This window comes from Delphinapterus leucas, chromosome 7, assembly GCF_059928025.1.
Source record: "Delphinapterus leucas isolate spDelLeu-1000000601 "Yukka" chromosome 7, BTC_Dleu_Yukka2, whole genome shotgun sequence".
Lineage (NCBI taxonomy): Eukaryota > Metazoa > Chordata > Mammalia > Artiodactyla > Monodontidae > Delphinapterus > Delphinapterus leucas.
The window spans coordinates 51,132,020-51,151,098 of record NC_143135.1 but is presented as its reverse complement, the minus strand read 5'-3'; the positions used below and the strand labels follow the sequence as shown (position 1 = coordinate 51,151,098).

At 41.5% G+C, this 19,079-nt stretch overlaps 1 protein-coding gene across 4 annotated transcripts in view; it reads left to right on the top strand.

Moving 5' to 3' along the window:
• The first annotated feature begins 231 nt into the window (after positions 1-231).
• Positions 232-19,079, top strand: part of FAM168A (family with sequence similarity 168 member A) — a 202,009-nt gene continuing 183,161 nt past the window's right edge. Inside the window, exon 1 of one of the 4 annotated variants that reach the window (XM_089915298.1) lies at positions 232-811. The gene's annotated coding sequence lies outside the window, so the exon portion shown is untranslated. The remainder of the gene's footprint in view (positions 812-19,079) is intronic. The other 3 variants (XM_089915300.1, XM_022593770.3, XM_022593771.2) reach the window with 3 other exon arrangements.

The window sequence follows — 19,079 nt, the reverse complement described above, 5'->3', positions numbered from 1 at the left end:
TGTAGGCCTGTTCTCGGTGGGTTGACATATTTCCTTCCTTTTTTCCTCTCTTTCACTTCTTTTTCTTAACATGGAGGAAGAACTGAGAACTGCATCTCCCAGCATTTCGCAAGGACCACACTCCCTGGGAACTGTAGTACCGGGTCTGAGAAGGGTCCGGAAGGAGGGCGAGAGTCTGTGGGAATGCTGGGAAATGTAGTCCAGCGGGAGGTGGTGGCGGGGCTCCGTGTGGGGAGGTGTGCGCGCGCGTAAAGAAGGCGGAGACGCTGCTAAAAGCGTCCCTTTGGGGATGGGGCCGCTGTGGTGCCTAACTTGCCTCCTATGTGGTCTTTGAGTCTACAAAAGCCACCCGCGGATGGTTGGCTTTATTCCAGTGTCCGAGACCTAGGAGGGAATAGTCTCTCCGCATCGGGCGCGCGCCGGGGGGCGCCGGCTGCGCGCGGACCGGAGTGGGGCATGCCGGGAGTTGTGGTCCCGGCGGGCTGAGGCTGTGGGACGTGTCGCGGCGCTGCGCTGGCTCCTCCTTCCCAGCCCTTCTCAGCGGTCCCCCGCCCCTTCCCTCAGCCTCCTCCTCCCTAGCCCGCAGCCCAGCGTCCCCTCCCCCCACCCGTCGGGCTCCTCGGCGGCTACTGCAGAGGATTCAGAGCCGAGTCGCTGAGAAGGAGGAGGCTCCCAGTCCCTGCGCGCCATCCGCCACCTTACTGGACACGGGCGAGGGAGCGAGAGCGTCGCCTCTGTAGCCTTCAGAGAAGACAAGGGCATCGCCGCTTCAGCTGCCGCCGCCGCCGTTTTCGCCTGCTGCAGCTCGCCGGTGAGGAGATCACCCCCCCACCCTACCCCGGTCCGCTCTCCCTGAGCCTGGGCCGGTGGTACTGGGGAGAATGAGAGTGGGGACTGCGGAGCCCCTTCGCGGGTTGGGGGAAGGGGGTTGAGGTCGCGATGGAACGGCGGGCTGGCTGGGGAGACTTGTCCAGGCGCGGGCTGGGGGTGGGGTGAGGGTGGGACACAAGCAGGTTGGGGGGGGAGAGACAAGGGAAGGGGACTTTTAATGGGAACGATCTGGGACAGGAGCGTGGGGTTGTAGGGTTGGGGTGGAATTTGGATGGTTTTGGGCGAAATGGATGTTGAGACTGGAGTGGGATGGCTTTTAATGGGGGAGGGGACTGACTGAGGGTGGTGGATTTGGGGTTGGCCTGGAGCAATTGACAGCTTGGGATCTGGGCCGGGTTGCGGGGTAAGGGGTTGATTGTAATAGAGAGTGCGACTGCAGAGTTGGATAGGACCCTGGGGGGTGACTAATTCAGGAGGGTTGAATTTGGGGTGGACCTAGGGCAGGCTGATAGAGGTGGTAGGAGCCGGGGGTGAGGAGGGTCTTGGCATGGGCTGAGACCTGAGCTTGAAGTGGGCGCTTGCCATCTGGGGGTGGTGGAATTTGTTGAGATTTTATGGAATAGCGTGGGTTAGGAGAGCAGAGGAGGTAGAATTCGGGGTTTTCCTGGGGAGTGCTTATGGAGGTTGGAATAGGAGCTGGTGGGGGGTGGGACTTTGAATGAGGGGAGTGTGAGGGTGAGCTGGCAGGAGGGGGTAAAGTAGAAGTTAGGCCCAAAATGGGCGAACAAGGATTGGAATTGGGTGGGGAGGGGAAGGGGGGGAGCACAGTGGGATGGGATTTAGAGTGATCTTAGAAGCACTGGTGGCTTCCTGGGTACAGGGTGAAGGCAGAGGGCACAGAAGATGCTTCTGGGCTGGACTTAAAGAATAGTGGCAGGTGGTGAGCAAGGTTGGGGGATGGTATCTTGAAGAAAATGTCCCTTGGCCAAGGTGGCAGAGGGAGTTTTGGAGCAAGAGTGTCTGAGATGAACTGGTAGGACTGGAGAGGTGGTTGCTAATAGTGAGGTAGCAGATGTGGCTAATTAAGGAGTGGGAAACCTGGGGTTGTTGGTATGGAGGGGGCAGGGAGGATGGAGAGGGGCAGTGAGCAGTGCTGGGAAGAGGTGGATTGGATGATTCTGGAGAAGGATTGAGATGGCCTCCAAGAGACACAAGAGGGTTGGGGGTTGGACTTAAATGGACAGCTTTGGAGGCTGTGGTTGGGGAGAGAGAAGGTACATAAAAGACTTTTCTAGAGGACTTCTTAAGCTGTTAGTTTTTGTTTGTTTCACTTGTATTAGTATCATATTTGGAAGTAAACCAACACAAAGGGTAAAGTTGAGAGGGGCTTCAGTTAAGGTAGAATTGAGGAGGGGAAAGTATCTTCTTTTTTTTTTTTGAGGAGGGAAAAGTATCTTCTATTATTCATGTATTATAAAAAGAAAGTTGGGGGAGAAAACCCCACTCCAGTAACTAAAGATGAAGAAGATGAAACTGGAATGTGATAGATGTCTTTCTATTTGACGTCTCTGCCTTCTCCTTTCCTCTCTCCTCCAGGTGCATTTAAAAATTAGTCCTGGAATTTGGTATTAAATAGATTTGATGAGCTTGAGGTGGTTAAGGGAGCATTCCTTGCTTGAGAACTGATGAATGAGACTGAAAAATACAAGGCTGAATTTATTTCCCAGTCAGGCAACGTGCATGTATTCAGAAAGAGCTTAGGCCTTTTTTTTCCCCTCCTCTTAAAATTGATTGCTTGAAGACTCCATTTATTGGTGTCCTGGTTTGCAAGGCAATTAGGCCCATCATTGTATTGCAGGCTAATAATCCAGAGATGAATCTTGGTACCACCGTTTTATGTAAACAGAGAGAAGACAGAAAATATGGAAATGTCATAAATATTCATTGGTGAGATAGTTTGGTATTTTCATTTGATTCTCTTTTGACATTACCTGATAAGATTTAAAATAATTGGACTATATTTCTGTAGATTGAATTTTCTTCTGAAGGAATTCAGGTGGTTAGAATTCTGTCAGATGTGGATAAAAACATAAAGAATCATTTTTATTTTATTTTATTTAGGAGATGTAAGCGTATTCCATTAACTACAAAAACAATACTTCCATCTATTCATCAGAAATTTTATTTAAAGCTTAATGATATGCTCATTCTCATGGCAGAAGAGTGATGCTGGAAAGTAGAGAAGGGTGTTAATGGAGGAAACATCTTTAGGAAAATAGTTTTCTGGACTTAATTGCATTAACTGTGATATGTTAAACCTGAAATGGCTGTTGATTAGAGCTTAGATTGGGGAAAAAATGGGGAGGGATGTAAAGAGGGATGTAAGGCACCAACGGGATCAAAATAATTCTTTTTTTGTTCAAGCTTCAGGGTTCAGCTTGTAAACAAACCATTTTCCTTGGCCTTCACAATTGAACACATGAAAATACCCAATATTAAGAATCTTTTTTTTTTTTTTTTTTTTTTCGGTACGCGGGCCTCTCACTGTTGTGGCCTCTCCCGTTACGGAGCACAGGCTCCGGACACGCAAGCCCAGCAGCCATGGCTCACGGGCCCAGCCGCTCCGCGGCATGTGGGATCTTCCCGGACCGGGGCACGAACCCGTGTCCCCCGCATCGGCAGGCGGACTCTCAACCACTGCGCCACCAGGGAAGTCCCAAGAATCTTTTTTTTTTTTTTTTTTTTATTGTAGCTCCAAAATGGGCAGAATGATTGAAGGTTGGACTTATCCTTGGAATTGAAAGTGTTTTGTTATGAGGAAGCTTTCTGTATTGCAATAAAAATCAGGTTTGAGCAGTTACCCATAATTTGATGAGAGAGTAATCTAACTAATGCAAGCATTTCTCCTCATAACTTTACTCTGGGGTCCAGACGTTGCTTTTGTGGATCTGCAGGCTTGATTTAGAGGTGGGATATTTATATGAAAGCCCTAGCTTTTGAGAGCTCAAACTGGAAAGTAATCGCTTGGGAGAATTGTCTTGGTGGATTTTCTTTTTCCCCCTCACAGCTGTGTTCACCTGTGCAGTAGAAATGTATATAAAGTGTTTTAGTATCTTCACCTCATTTGATTCTTCCAGTATTCTGGTGAGAAGGGGAGAGCAGTGGAGGTATTGGTAGACAGGTACCTTGGTAGAATGAATAGCTTGTTAATTTAGAGGTTGAGAGTCCTGAGTTCAAATCCCCTTTCTACCACTTGATAACCTAGTGATTTTAGTAAAGTCATTAAAAACCTTTCATACTTAGTGGTAATGGTTGCATAACATTGTGAATGTACTTACTTCCACTAAATTGTACAATTAAAGACAGTTAAAATTGTAAAAAAGTGAACAAAAAACAGTTGTCAAGGAGCTTTCAGTGTCATGGGAGAGAGAGATGATTTAAATGTCGTGAGAAAAGTGAGGCAAAACTAACGTAGTGGTCAAGAGTGTGGGTTCTGAAGTTTGTCCACCATTTACTACTACCTATGTGACCTTGGGCACAGTGGTCTCATCTGTAAAATGGGCATAAGAGAACTAATCTCATAGGGTTGTTCTGAGGATTAAACAAAAGAATCCATGGTAAGCATTTAATACAATGTGTTACATTGTACACATTAAAAATATTAGATGTTATTATTATTAGATAGAAGAGACTAGAATGTGAATAGCCTTGTGTGTCCTACCGTTGAGTTCTTAGTATTATGATCTATTATTTAGTAAGGAGGTATTACTTTGTATTATTATCTCACAGTTTATCTGCATATTAGTATGTTGGTACTATAGTCTAGGAACTTAAAAAAATATATATTTATTATTTGATTCCGCCGGGTCTTAGTTGCAGCTCGCAACTAAGCCCATGAGCCTTTATTGAGGCATGCGAACTCTTAGTTGCGGCATGCATGTGGGATCTAGTTCCCTGACCAGGGATCAACCCAGGCCCCCTGCGTTGGGAATGCAGAGTCTTAACCACTGTGCCACCAGAGAAGTCCCTAGTCTAGGAACTTTAAACAGTAAAGTAGTAAACATATATTAGTTGTTAGTTTCCTCATCTATAAAATAAGAAGAAAAACTGCTGAGAGGTAAAATGACTTGCTTAAGATTACACAGTGAGTGGAAGAGTTTGGGTTACAGCCCTGAAATTCTGATTCTTCAACTCTGTTTATATCTTCTTTTTAAATTGTGAGATAAACCATATGTATAAAAGTGCATATAATATAAATCTTTAATTTAAAGAATGATAACAAATTGAAGGCCTATGTTTTTGCTACCCAGTTTAACAAAAAGGAGATTTTTAGTACCTTTAAAGCTTCTTGTGATTCCCTGCCTGATTGAATCTCTGTCCTTCTCCCTCAGAAGTAACCACTTTCCTGAATTTTGTGTGAATCATTCCCTTGCTTTTAAAAATAGTTTTACCAAACAAGTATGTATCCTAAACAATATATTTTGTACCTTTATAACTTTATATAAATAGAATCATAGTGTTAAGTATTTTTCTGTGACTTGCTTTTTTCTTATTTATTATCCTTATTTTTTAATTTTAAAAGAGCTTTATTTCTTCCACCATTAATTAAAATAACATGCTCATAGCAGAAATTGGAAATTACAGAAAAAGTAAAAGAAGCAATATTATTGTCTATAGTCCCATTACTCAGCAACACTTCTTATTTGTATGTATATTATATATACACATATAAAAATATATTCTTTAGTATATGTCTGTAAGTATGCGTGTACATACATATATGGGTAGTCTAGATGGCAAGAGGAAGCCAGTTTGCATTTATGGTTGATCAGATTATCCAGATGTGGATCAATCATACTTGGAAATAGGAATGGGAGAGGGTAGTAGCAGCCTTTGTGAGCTGTGAAAGAACAGCATCTTAAGAGTTTTTTCTTATTGGCGGATTTTTTATTTACTAGATACTGATTCTTTTAATACCAGCTTAGAGCTTCATGTCATGTTTTGGCAAGTCACGTAACTCTTCTGATCAGAATTTCTGTGCATGTTTCTTTTTGCAGAAAGGCAGCCTGGTACATTGGTCCTCACCTGATTGTACAGGAGGGTCTGTCCTCTGATGTACAGAGTGGACCATGAATAGGAAGTCATTAGTTATGCATATCAGAAGCTTAGCAACCTAAACCCCAAGAATTTTTTGTCTAAGAGATGTGAAATCCAAATGCATTAATAATCTGTTAGAGTTTCAGTTTACTCTCCTGTAAAGTGGGGCTCAAATGAGGTAATAAATGTGAAAATACTCTTTAAACTGTAAAGCACTATATAAATGTTAGTTGGGGTGTTTTTTTGTTTTTCCTCTCTAGTTTACAAAAATGAAGTCAGGGCACCCCACACAGAGGTGAAAAGCTTGTTATATTTGGTTTATTGCCTTTCCAAAGGGTTCTTCTCCCAGTGGAGGAGGAATACGTGAAGATCAATTCACAGTTTCTCCCTTAAATCTTGAAGATTGTTGGATATGGTGGGACAGAGAGGGTGCTAGAGGACTTTCTCCTAGTGAATTTATGGGACCTGGTTCTACATTAACTGTGCTGGCTTGCTCAAAATGAAACAATTGATGCTTTTTGAAGTGGAGAATGCAGTATACAACGTTTGCTCTTCACTATCCTGACAAATACAGTCATTTCCCTCTTAGTTTTCTACCTGTAACTTATTACAAGGTAGAGTAGTACAGTGAGATGGATTATTTATGCATATGTAAAAGAGAGATAATACTCAGTTATTGGGTTGTTAATGGATTATATGAGATAAGAAGGACAAAGAACCCGGAACACTGAATGGCACATACGTAGTTGATGCTTAATATGGTAAATACTACTGTTGTTATTTTTATTTTACTTATGAGTTGTTTACAGCTAACTTTTCCTCCAGGCTATTCTTTTATTATTCAGTGTTTTCCTGCTGCTATATCTCCCCTTACTCATTTTACATTTGGAATATAAATTTATTTTAAAATTATCATAAGTAAAGCAAAACAAAGAATGTAAATCCTCAATGCATTCCAAGACCAAGGAGCTAGTAGTCGGTGTGTGACAGATATGTTTAAGACATCTGTTCAACAAGTATCTATTGAGTGGTTATTAGATGACAGTCAGGGAGTGCTGGGAGTATGGGATACAAAAATTAAAATTCCCTACTCTTAAGGAGCTTATAGTTAATCTAGTGTGGAGACAGACATGTCACACATAACTGTAGCATAATGGAATAATTGCTATGGTGGGGACCTGGGCAAGGGCCATGGGGAGGATCGAGGTTGACATGTCCTGACCTGCCTGAGAGAGCAAGGAAGAGAGAGATGCTTGGGGGAGTTAATGCTTGAGCTGAGACCTGAAGGATATGTGGATGTACTGGGGGAAGTACTGTACTGGTGGCGCAGTGGTTAAGAATCCACCTGCCAATGCAGGGGACACGGGTTCGAGTCCTGGTCTGGGAAGATCCCACATGTTGCGGAGCAGCTAAGCCTGTGCGCCACAACTACTGAGCCTGCGCTCTAGAGCCCGCGAGCCACAACTACTGAGCCGTGTGCCACAACTACTGAAGCCCGTACGCCTAGAGCCCGTGCTCTGCAACAAAGAGAAGCCACTGCGATGAGAAGCCCGTGCACCACAACAAAGAGTAGTCCCCTGTTCGCCGCAACTAGAGAAAGCCCACGCATAGCAACAAAGACCCAAAGCAGCCAAAAATAAATAAAATAAATGAATTAAAAAGAAAAAAATAAGGGGAGAGATTCTCCCCTCCCTTTTAAAAAAAGACATGCTGTACTATTATGCCCTTATTCTTTCCATATGTTGTGCCTTCCACCTGGAAAGCCCTCCCCCTACTGAGTTCCTTAATCTTTACTTTGTCCATTAGATGAGCTGTACTAATGAATGTATTTCATGGTTGTTCTTTCCAGCCTGTTGTTTAGCAGGAAGAGATTTTTGAAGCTTTTGAAACTACCTGATATTTAAGAAGAGATCTTTATTGTTTCTGCTTTCTCAGTAAATGTTGATATTCCTTAGTGTTGGCTCTTTGACTCACTGGACTTTTTAAGTTTCTTTCTTTGAGTAGTGTTGCCCACTCTATTGGCTTTAACTGCTGCTGTATGGTGATGACTCTCAAAATCCCTATCTCCAGCTCAGACCTCTTTCCTGAGCTCTAGACTTGTATATCTCACTGTCTACTGGCAACCTGCATACATCCATTTTGATGGTCCTTAAATTCAGTAGGTCCAGAACAACTCATTTTCTCCACCTCCTTCTTCTGGCCTCTCCCCTTTTGTATCTCCCTCAAAAGCTAAAGTCATCTCTTCCTGTAGTTTTGTCCTAACTTAAAGGCACTGCTGTTCATCCAGTCATTCAAGATATGAATCTGTGCTATTAGTCTTTTCTTCTCCCTTATCTCTATAGCCAAAAATAAATCCTTCTAAATATTTCTGAAACTCATCTCCCCTTTACGGTTATCCCCTTAGTTCAGGCCCTAATCTTACCTGGACAAGGGCAGTAGCCTCCTAACTAGTTTGTATATCACCCATGTAGTAAACCTGTCTTCCACCCAGCAGCCGGAACATCTACCCAGTGGTGTATATGTCCACATCACTCCCTTGCTTAAATCCCTTCATTGGCTCTACAGTCTTAAGCTCCTTAGCATGACATATTAGGCCTTCTATGACCTGTTGTTATGTACTCCTTCTGCCTGATCACCCACCACTGGTAATACTGAGTAGCATGTAGTTTCTACAGATATTTTACAGTTTCACACCTTTGCTCATGCTGTTTCTCCTTTTATTCATCCCTCTGGGTTAAGTGCATCTCCCCTAAGGAACCTTACAGAATCCTTAAGGTTGTCGTAAGTGCCCCCATTTTGTTCACAGGGAGTATCCAGTGTGTGCCTCTGTCATAATATTGATAATTGCCCTGTTTTAGGAAAATTGACTGTTTCTGTCTGCTCCTTCACTTAACTGTAAGTTTCTTGGGGGCAGGGGCTGTGTTCTAGTCATCTTATACAGTCCTAGGTCCTGGAGGGTGCCTTGCAGGTAGTGAATGATTAATTTTTGAAGTGAACATAGTAAGGAGAGATGACAAAGTATGTCATGTTCTAACGAGCAGTAAGGTGATAGGTGTTTTTCCAGATGTAGGTTTTTATTTATTTAGAATGGAATTTAGAATTTAATTGGATTGATAAAGGCTTTGATGATGATGGTGTATAGCACAAGGTTCAAAAGTAGAAGACAGCAAGATGGTGTGCTCAGGGGTTGGCAAATGCTTTCTGTAAAAAAATATTTTAGGCTTTGTGGGTCACATACAGTGTCTATTATTTTTTTCTCCTTCTCTTTCCCCTCCCCATCTTCTCTCTTCTTCCCCCCTCCTATGTTTCATTCTTAGCTCACAAGCCATACAGAAACAGGCCATGGGTGTGCCATAGCTTGACAATCCCTGGTACGTTATCAGAAATCAGACTTAAAGTTGTAGACTCCCCACCCCCAACCCCGCCACCGCGAGGCTTGCGGGGTTCTCCGAACCGAGCCCCCTGCAGTGGAAGCACGGCATCTTAACCACTGAACTGCCAGGGAAGTCCCTTAAAGTTGTAGCCTAGTGAAGAGCAAAGAGACTAAAGCAAGTTCATTTTTCTTGTTTTATTTATTATAAAATTAATTCCTTAGGAAATTATGCATATCTTTAGTACTGAAAATAATTGTACAGAATCTTTTTTGTCAAACTACTGTTTATCTAAACGTTTATTTTGTTAAATAGGCCATCGATTTTTAAAAATATATATATATTTATTTATTTATTTGCTTGTGCTGGGTCTTAGTTGCAGCAGGCAGGCTCCTCAGTTGCGGCTCGTTGAGTCCTCTGTTGTGGCATGCGTGTGGGATCTAGTTCCTTGACTAGGGATCGAACCTGGGCCCCCTGCATTGGGAGCGTGGAGTCTTAACCACTGCACCACCAGGGAAGTCCCTAGGCCATCAATTTCTGTATAAAGATGCTATGAAAACACCTTGGTTTATAAAGCTCCAATACAGCTCCCCCACCTTCTTCCTTTTAGGCAGGTGTCTGGGTACTTTCAGAATATGCCTATTTTTATGGTATTATAGATTGTGCTTTCTCTTAGATACAGACATTTTGAAGGAACCCTGGGCTGATATATTTTTCACAGTAAGCTTCAATCCCTGGCTGACTAGAGATTATAATCTCGATTTGGCTTCTGATCATGTCCTTCAGGCTTGATAGTTTCTGCTGATGCTCATATTTTCTAGCTTCTGTTTTATAGCCTTATATACATATCCTAGTTTTCTTTTTTTTTTTTTTTAAGTATTGTGTTTTTGTTTTAGTTTTTTTTGGCCGCACCACGAGGTTTGTGGGATCTCAGCTCCCTGACCAGGGATTGAACCCAGACCATGGGAGTGAAAGCCCGGAATCCTAACCACTAGGCCACCAGGGAACTCCCTATCTTAGTTTTCTAATGTGTTGTCCTCTCTCTTTTATTTTGAGTTGGTAGCAGAAATCCCTGTCTGTAAATATAGTTACACTATTTATACTTCTGCAAATATAATTATACTATTTTATTTGATCTACAGTGTATAGGTTGGTCATGTAGCATTATTTTCATTTTAAGGATGAAGAAATCAAGAGTCAAGAGGGTAATTAATTTTGGCCTTAGGAGTAGTAGGAGATGAAGGTGGAAAGACAGAAAGGACTTAATATTTGAATATCTGTGGTAGGCAATATGCTGGGTGCTTTCTCTCCCTTATATAATTTAATCCTCACATTTACCCTGTTTAGGGTATTGTGCCCATTTTACAGAAGAGGAAGCTGAAGCAACTGAGGCCTATAGGGATTAAGTAGCTTGCTTGCATTTGGTTACATAGTAAAAGAAGAGAAGCTTGTATTAAAAACCTGATCTGCCTTGCTCCAAAGTCCTTGTTCTTTTTACTGTGTTGTATATAAAAGTTCCCTGGTTTTAAATTCTTAGATCAGTATTTTTCAACCTACTTAGGTGAGTAGTAGCTTGGCTACACATTAGAATCACCTGAAAATCTGTCTTAAAAAAAAAAAATGCCCTACTTCTACCCTGACCAGTGTTAACAAAATTTCTTCACGTGAGCCTAAAGCAGGTGTGTGTATGGGTGTATTTTTTTTTTAGAAAATATAGATTAAAAAGAAATTGTATTGAGGTATATATACAAGAAAAAGTGCACAAAAAGTGTAACCAGCACTCAGATCAAGAAAGGGAACGTTGGGAATTCCCTGGCAGTCCAGTGGTTGGGACTCGATGCTTTCACTGCTGTGGCCCGGATTCAGTCCCTGGTTGGGTAACGAATATGCTGACTTCCAATACCATAGATTATTTTTGCCTACTTATGAACTTTTATAAGGTATGACTGGCTTTTGCACTCAGCTTTGTTTATGAGGTTCATTTATGTTCTTGTATGTAGCAATAGTTTATCCTTCTCATTGCTATATAGCAATAGTTCTCAAAAATTTTGGTGTCTTCACTCTTCCTATTAAAGACCCCAAAGAGCTTTTGTTTGTGGGTTGTGTGTACCAGTATTTACTGTGTTAAAAATTAAAACTGTGCATTTAAAAATAAACTTATTAAATGTTAGCATATTTTAATGAAAATAACTATATTCCACAAAATAGAAGAATAATATTTAAAATTTTTCCAAATCTCTTCACTGTCTGACTGGATACATATCTGCTTCTACATTCAGTCTGCTGCAACTGGTTGTTTTGTTGGTGGTATATTAAAAAAATCCAGTCCCACATATATGTGGCTAGAAAAGGGAGGAATTTTTTTTTTAAATAAATAAATCTATTTATTTATTTATTTATTTATTTATGGCTGTGTTGGGTCTTCGTTGCTGTGCACAGGCTTTCTCTAGTTGCGGCGAGCAGAGGTTACTCTTCGTTGCTCTTCTCATTGCGGTGGCTTCTCTGCTGCAGAGCACCGGCTCTAGGCGCGCAGGCTTTAGTATTTGTGGCACGAGGGCTCTAGAGCGCAGGCTCAGTAGTTGTGGCACACGAGCTTAGTTGCTCCGCAGCATGTGGGATCTTCCCGGATCAGGGCTCGAACCCGTGTCCCTTACATTGGCAGGCGGATTCTTAACCACTGTGCCACCAGGGGAGCCCTGACAGGCGGATTCTTAACCACTTCGCCACCAGGAAAGTCCCAGGAGGAATGTTTTAATTGACTTCTTTTTTTTTGGCTGCACCGAGAGGCTTGTGGGATCCTAGTTCCCCTACCAGGGATTGAACCCAGGTCCCCGGCAGTGGAAGCGCAGAGTCCTAACCACTGGGCTGCCAGGGAATTCCCTTGATGGACTTTTTAGATAACTATGGATATTCTTTTTTTATATACTACACCAGAACTTGTCAGTTGGTAGTTTCTTTAGAGGTCCATTATTTTGTGGAATCTGAAACCATATCAGTGAGCCTTTCATACTCTGTTACACTAAAGTCCATTGGTCTGTTTTGTACTTTGAATGGATTTTCTACTCATGCATAATTTTGTGTCATCATGCTTTGGTCATTTTGAAAACACTGTTTCATTGAGTTACGCAGATCTTCTAAAATGTTGACATATTTTATTATACAGTATCAAAAAATCACATTTGTTAATATCTCTACCCATTTCATCAGACAAGTCTTCTCTAGTTTTTGCTTGAAAGCCCAAATTCTATCATTGGCAACAAATACTGACAGTTGTTTTCCTTGAAGTGACAGTCTCACATTGTTCATTTTTGAAAGAATGTCTGCCAAACATCCAAGTCTGAATAATCAGTTTGTCTGGCAGTTGTTCTTTCAAGTAAAAATGGTGTTTCATGAAAAAAAGCAGGTAGTTCAGCTTGCAACTTAATTGCACAAGTGCCTAAGTGCTTTTCTTTGAGATAACTCTTGTACTTTGCTATGCAGAAAGATGTGTAGTTAAGGACTGAGACTTTTGTGGCTTCAGCAAGACCTCAGAATAGTTCTTTTTTTTTTTTTGGCATGGCTATGTAGAATGCAATGACACTATTACAGTTTGATGTCACTGCCTTAATTCAATACAGTATGATATAGTTTTATTTATTAGTATAATTATGTTTCCAGGCTTTACTGATTGTTTATTGAAGGAATAGGTGGATTTGTTAAACCTTTACTAAAAGTACTGCTTTGAAAGCTAGCATGAATGCAGTTGGTCTTTAACTTAGTAGAACTTTAGAGTTGAGCAGTTTTACAGCTTTGTCAGGATGTTAGAAAATCATTGGGCTTGGGACTTCCCTGGCGGTCCAGTGGTTAAGACTTCGCCTTCCAGTGCAGGGCTTGCGGTTTCGATCCCTGGTTGGGGAATTAAGATCCCACATGCCTTGTGGCCAAAAAACCAAAACATAAAACAGAAGCAGTGTTGTAACAAATTCAATAAAGACTTTAAAAATGGTCCACATCAAAAAAAAAAAAAAAGATAAAGAAAATCATTGGGTTTGATGCTTATTCTTTACCACTTGTGCACGTGTGCACGCGCGTGTGTGTGTGTTTTAATATTTATTTATTTATTTTGGCTGTGCCGGGTCTTAGTTGCAGCATGCGGGATCCTTTGTTGTGGTGTGAGGGATCTTTAGTTGGCGGCATGCATGCAGGATCTAGTGCCCCTACCAGGGATCGAATCCGGGCCCCCTGCCTTGGGAGCGTGGAGTCTTACCCACTGGACCACCAGGGAAGTCCCACCACTTGTGTGGAAAGAAAGGCATGAAGTAGTCTTTAGAGAACTGTGCATAGCTATGTATAAAAGTGATTGTGTCTTCCTACCCTTAACCTGGAGCATTTGCCACAGAAAAAGAAAAAGATGCAGATGAAGCCACAGCCAAGTGATCTTGTTGTGTAATGACTTTGGTTTTTCACTATGATTGGGCAGAGGGGGATGGAGGAGGTTGGCTAAATAAGTCATAATAATGAGCATTGTTTTACCTTTCAGCCAACACCCCTATACAGCCTGGATCCTTAGTTCTGGGGGGAGGAGAATTAACATTCATTGTGTGCCTGCATTGTGCTAGGCCCTTTATGTGTGGTAACTTATTTAAACTCACAATTAAACTGTAGGGTGGCCATAATTATTTTATTTTACACATGAGAAAGCTTAGGCTCAGAGATGTAGCGCCTACTCAGGCCCACCAGCCAGTAAGTGACTAGGGTGGGATTTATTCTCAGACTTTGCTACCTCCATAGCCTATGAATGGTCTTTCCTATATTCTGTGCTATCTTCCAAGGACAGTGTGTCACTGATTATTTCTGTATCCTTGATACCTGGAACCTAGTAGGGTTTAGTATTTTTTTTTTGCGGTACGCGGGCCTCTCACTGGTGTGGCCTCTCCCGTTGCGGAGCACAGGCTCCGGACGCGCAGGCTCAGCGGCCATGGCTCACAGGCCCAGCTGCTCCGCAGCATGTGGGATCTTCCCAGACGGGGGCACGAACCCGTGTCCCCTGCATCGGCAGGCGGACTCTCAACCACTGCGCCACCAGGGAAGCCTGGTTTAGTACATTTTTGTTGAATAATTGAGTTGGTGCTAAATGAGTGAACCAGTTTTTACAGAGTAGGATATAACCTAACACCCCTGGGCTACTGTGTAGATTGGTGCATGGTAGGGTCTGGTCACCATTTGTTGTTGTGGGGAAAGGGTCAATCTTCTTAATGATAGACTCTTTGAAACTATTTAAATAATTTGGATATTTAGGAATTGAAGAGATCTAATAGGATGAATTTTCCTTAGATTGTCAATAATCTCTTCAGAAATAGGTAATATATCTATGCTGCCCTTGTTTTCCCCCATACTAGCTGTGAGACCTTGGGCAAGTTACTTTACTTTACTGTACCTCATTTTTTTAATCTTTAAAAAGGGAAGGACAGCAATAATAGTACATAATTCCTAGGTAGTTGTGAGGATTGAATGAGACAATTCATATAAAGAACTTAGCACAGTGCTTGGCATATATTACTGTCAATGAATGGGAACTGTTATTCATATTATCCTTCTAGAATGAAGCCTGGATTTAATGTGACTTTTAGCATGTGAAGAAGGAACAGTATTTTGGCTTTTAAAGCATTTTTATTAGAGAAATAAAGCACTGAATTTATTGGGGTTTTTTTTTTTTTGAATTTGTTTTCTGAGTGTAGTTTACTTGGTCTTCCTGGCAGGGAAGGTCTATAATTTTGGCTGTTTGCCTGGGTTTGTTGGTGAACCAATGCAGGTATAGTATGGCTTTTGGCTCTCCATCAACTTTTTAAACTTTTTAGTCTAGTTGAAACAGTTTGAATTGTTCTGGAGAGTTCACTGATGTTAATAGTTCTTTCTAGATGAAAAATGTCTGTGAATGTGAGAAATGCCCCTTTCTAAATTTTTTTTCTAACTATACCACTCATTACTGAGGGGATCAAATATTTCTCCATAGTACTCTGCCCCAGAACCAAAGGAGGAGGGTGTTTTTTGAATTTTTCTGCATTTATTTTTGTTGGTAGTAATTTTATCCATACTTTTGAGGTTTATGGCTTTGACAGAACTTTTTTTTTTTTTTTGAAGTATAGTTGACTACATTTTGATCAGGCTGTGGAGTTATGGAGGAGAAAACCAACTACCCATTCTAAATGAACATATCTGAAAGCCTGCCTGCCCTTCAGTCAAGTGTCAGTGTAGGCACACTGTCTCCTAGATGGGGTTCCCTAGTATGTTTTTTTTTTCTTTTTTCGGTACGTGGGCCTCTCACTGTTGTGGCCTCTCCCGTTGCTGAGCACAGGCTCCAGACGCGCAGGCTCAGCAGCCATGGCTCATGGGCCCAGCCGCTCCGCGGCATGTGGGATCCCCCCGGACCGGGGCACGAACCCGTGTCCCCTGCATCGGCAGGTGGGCTCTCAACCACTGCGCCACCAGGGAAGCCCCCCAGTATGGTTTTTAGTAAGAGAGTTAGCTCAGTGTTCTCTCCCTAACTCTCTCCAGTGTCATTCATTGTTTGCCTCTCCTCCCAGCTTACATGTTTTACCTTTAGTACTAATGATGTGTATATTGTTTGGTGTTTGCAGTTCTCCAGACTTGCCAAGCTTCTTGCTTTAATGTCTTTGCACATGCTCCTCTCTGGGCCTGGACATCTCCTTTTAACTTTTAACTTGTCTAGCTCCTACTCAGCCTTTAAGACTCAGCCTAGGAGTTAACCTTTTCCAGAAAGCTTTCCTTGACTTTTCCGGGTTGGGATTGGGTGCCCTGTCTCTGGGTTGCCCTATCTCTGGGATGTAATTATCCATTTATTATTTATTGGTCTCCTCTACTTGCAGTGAGCAGGGGTTGCATCTAATCATCCTTTTATTCTCAAGAGCTCATTTTTTGGACCTTACACAGAATAGGCACCAGTAAGGTCTTGTTGAGTGAATCCATAGTTTCAGCCTGGTCTGTTAGCACTGTAACTTCCCAACCATGTTGTTCTAGGCTGAGTTTTAGTAGAATGACTTTTCTTTAGTGGCCATTGCACCTTCCCCTGCCTCCCCTTGTGTTGTGTCCACTATACTTCAGCTCACGCTTATCCTCTATTCTTTGCCCATAGCTGGGTCAGTGGAATGGTATACACACTAGACATGTATATCTTCATAAAGAACTTGATTTGTGACAGATCCTGGAATCTCACTTGGAATGAATGAAGTCACATTGGTAAATGGAGAAGTTGGGACCTTATGATTGCTTTTCTAACTCTTAGCTCTTTTCTCCGCTTCCAAATTTCATCTTTATTAATTTTTTTGTCAATTTTAACTTTTAGGTAACATAAAATGAATGCTACAAAACCAAACCACAAGTACTCTGCTTATGCATTTGATTTTTTTGAGCCTAAGTATAGGATTTGACCTCTCTGTTATGGTGGTGGGATGACTGAGACTTTAAGAAATGTAGGGTTTTTAAGGCTTATTAAGCCCTTCATAGTTCCTGACACGTGATTTAAATTATGGCTTCCAAAAAAATTTTGTTGATTAGAGTCTTAGTAGCAGGCAAAAATAATCATTTATGCTTGCATTCATTTAGTTAACATGGATATCAGGTTCTTTGCTAGGTAGGTTCTGATGATACACAGAGGTGAGTGAGATGTGGTCTCTGTCTCCAAGGAACTCCCAGGTGCAAGGGAGAAGCTATAAATAAATACATTACAGTTCAGTGTATGGTACATGCTGTAGAATAAGTAGCAGAGAGGGAGGTGTTAATGACTTTTTCAGGGAAGAGTTCTTGGAGGAATAGACACCTGAGCTTATTTCTGAAAGAACATTAGGTCTTGTGTGTGGAAGATTCTGGATATATGGTCATAAAATCTGGATTTGAACCCCAGCTCTGCCACTTACTAGCTGTTTGACTTGGGGCAAGTTGTGTAAGCACTCTGAATCTCAGTTTTTTTCCCCTGTAAAGTGAGGATGACCACGTCTGTATCTGCTTTTGAAAGTTGTGAGGATTTAATATACGTGAAAGAATTTCATAAATGTGCTAAACAAATATTATATCCTATTTGTTTTTCCTTTTTAATAAGTTTATTTATTTATTTTTGGCTGCATTGGGTCTTCATTGCCGCGCGCGGGCTTTCTCTAGTTGTGGCGAGCGGGGGATACTCTTCGTTGTGGTGCTTGGGTTTCTCACTGCGGTGGCTTCTCTTTGTTGCGGAGCATGGGCTCTAGGTGCATGGGCTTCAGTAGTTGTGGCACAGAGGCTCAGTAGTTGTGGCTTGCAGGCTCTAGAGTGCAGGTTCAGTAGTTGTGGCACACAGGCTTAGTTGCTCCACTGCATGTAGGATCTTCCCAGACCAGGGCTCGAACCCCTGTCCCCTGTATTGGCAGGTGGATTCTTAACGACTGAGCCACCAGGGAAGTCCCTATATCCTGGTTTTTGTGTTTTATTTATTCATTGATAATGGTATTTTGACAGATTGGAGCATAAGTTTTCTTACTCAAGCCAGAAATGAGAAAAAGAAAAAGATTGGGTATGTTAGTGTATAGATGTCGTTTATAAAGCATTAACACTGTATAAACATCACGATTTAGAGCAAAGAGTTTTTAAGTCCAGAATCCATGAGACTTTGGTTCTGTGCTTCTATGGAAGATACTGCTTAAGATGCTTAAGGAGTGGTCTCTGAAAAAGTACTGAGTGTGGTTCTGAGTGACTTGGATGGCAATAAGCCAGACTGGAAAGAGCTCCATTTCTTGTCAGGAGACTTATATCTGTGCCACTATTAAAGGTTATTTAACATTTCAGAATTGCATTTTCCCCATCAATAAAACAGAAAAAAATAATAGTAATTTGCAGACTGAGAATTAGGGATAAAATGGGTAAAGTGCATACTGTTAGCCATAATCAGTTAAAAGTTTGATTTGTAGAATATTAAAACAAATTTTCTCCTCTTTCAATACAAGAGACTTCTTTTAGAGAAACTTGCTTAAAGAATAGAGGGGACTTTCTATCATTTGTACTATACTAAGACTTATAGTATTTTACTTCTTTCTTCAAGTTCATTCCTCAGAAAAATTTTGCAAGGTGAGTTTAAATCCCAGCTCTTGCATTCACTGGCTGTATGACCTCAAAGTTACTTAATCTTTCTGTAACTTATTTTATGTGTCTATGAGATAGGGATATAGTGGTATTTACAATGTATAGTTGTTGGGAGGATTAAATGAGATAATTACATAAAGTGCTTAGATTGGTGTTTGGCACATGGTACGATTTCAATAAATGGTAGCATTGTTATTATCACTTTCATTTTATAAATGAGGAACTGGATACAGATTTAGCAACCTGAATAGATTCACTTGAAACCTGGGATTCAATCCAGGTTTGTGCAATGCCATTACTCTTTATCCTTTTACCAGGCTGCATTTTGTAATTAACATTTTATTTGTTTGGATACTCTTCTGAAGTGCTGTAGAGTGTGTTTGGAAATAATCTGTTACTCTTAGGTATTTACAACTTCCTTTCTGTGATGTTTTACTAATAGTTTATATAAACTCAGAACTAAATTGGTTAGGGAAAGAACTCTTTGGCCTGGTTTTCCTGTGATTAGACACAATTTAAGGGCAGATATTCTGGGGTCATGGTCAGTGATTAGTAAAAAGAACAATGTGTTTCTTCCTTCCTGAACAGGTTTATTGAGGTAAAACTGACAAACAGTAAATGACACAAATTTAATGTAGTTTGCTAAATTTTAGCATGTGTGTACATCTGTGA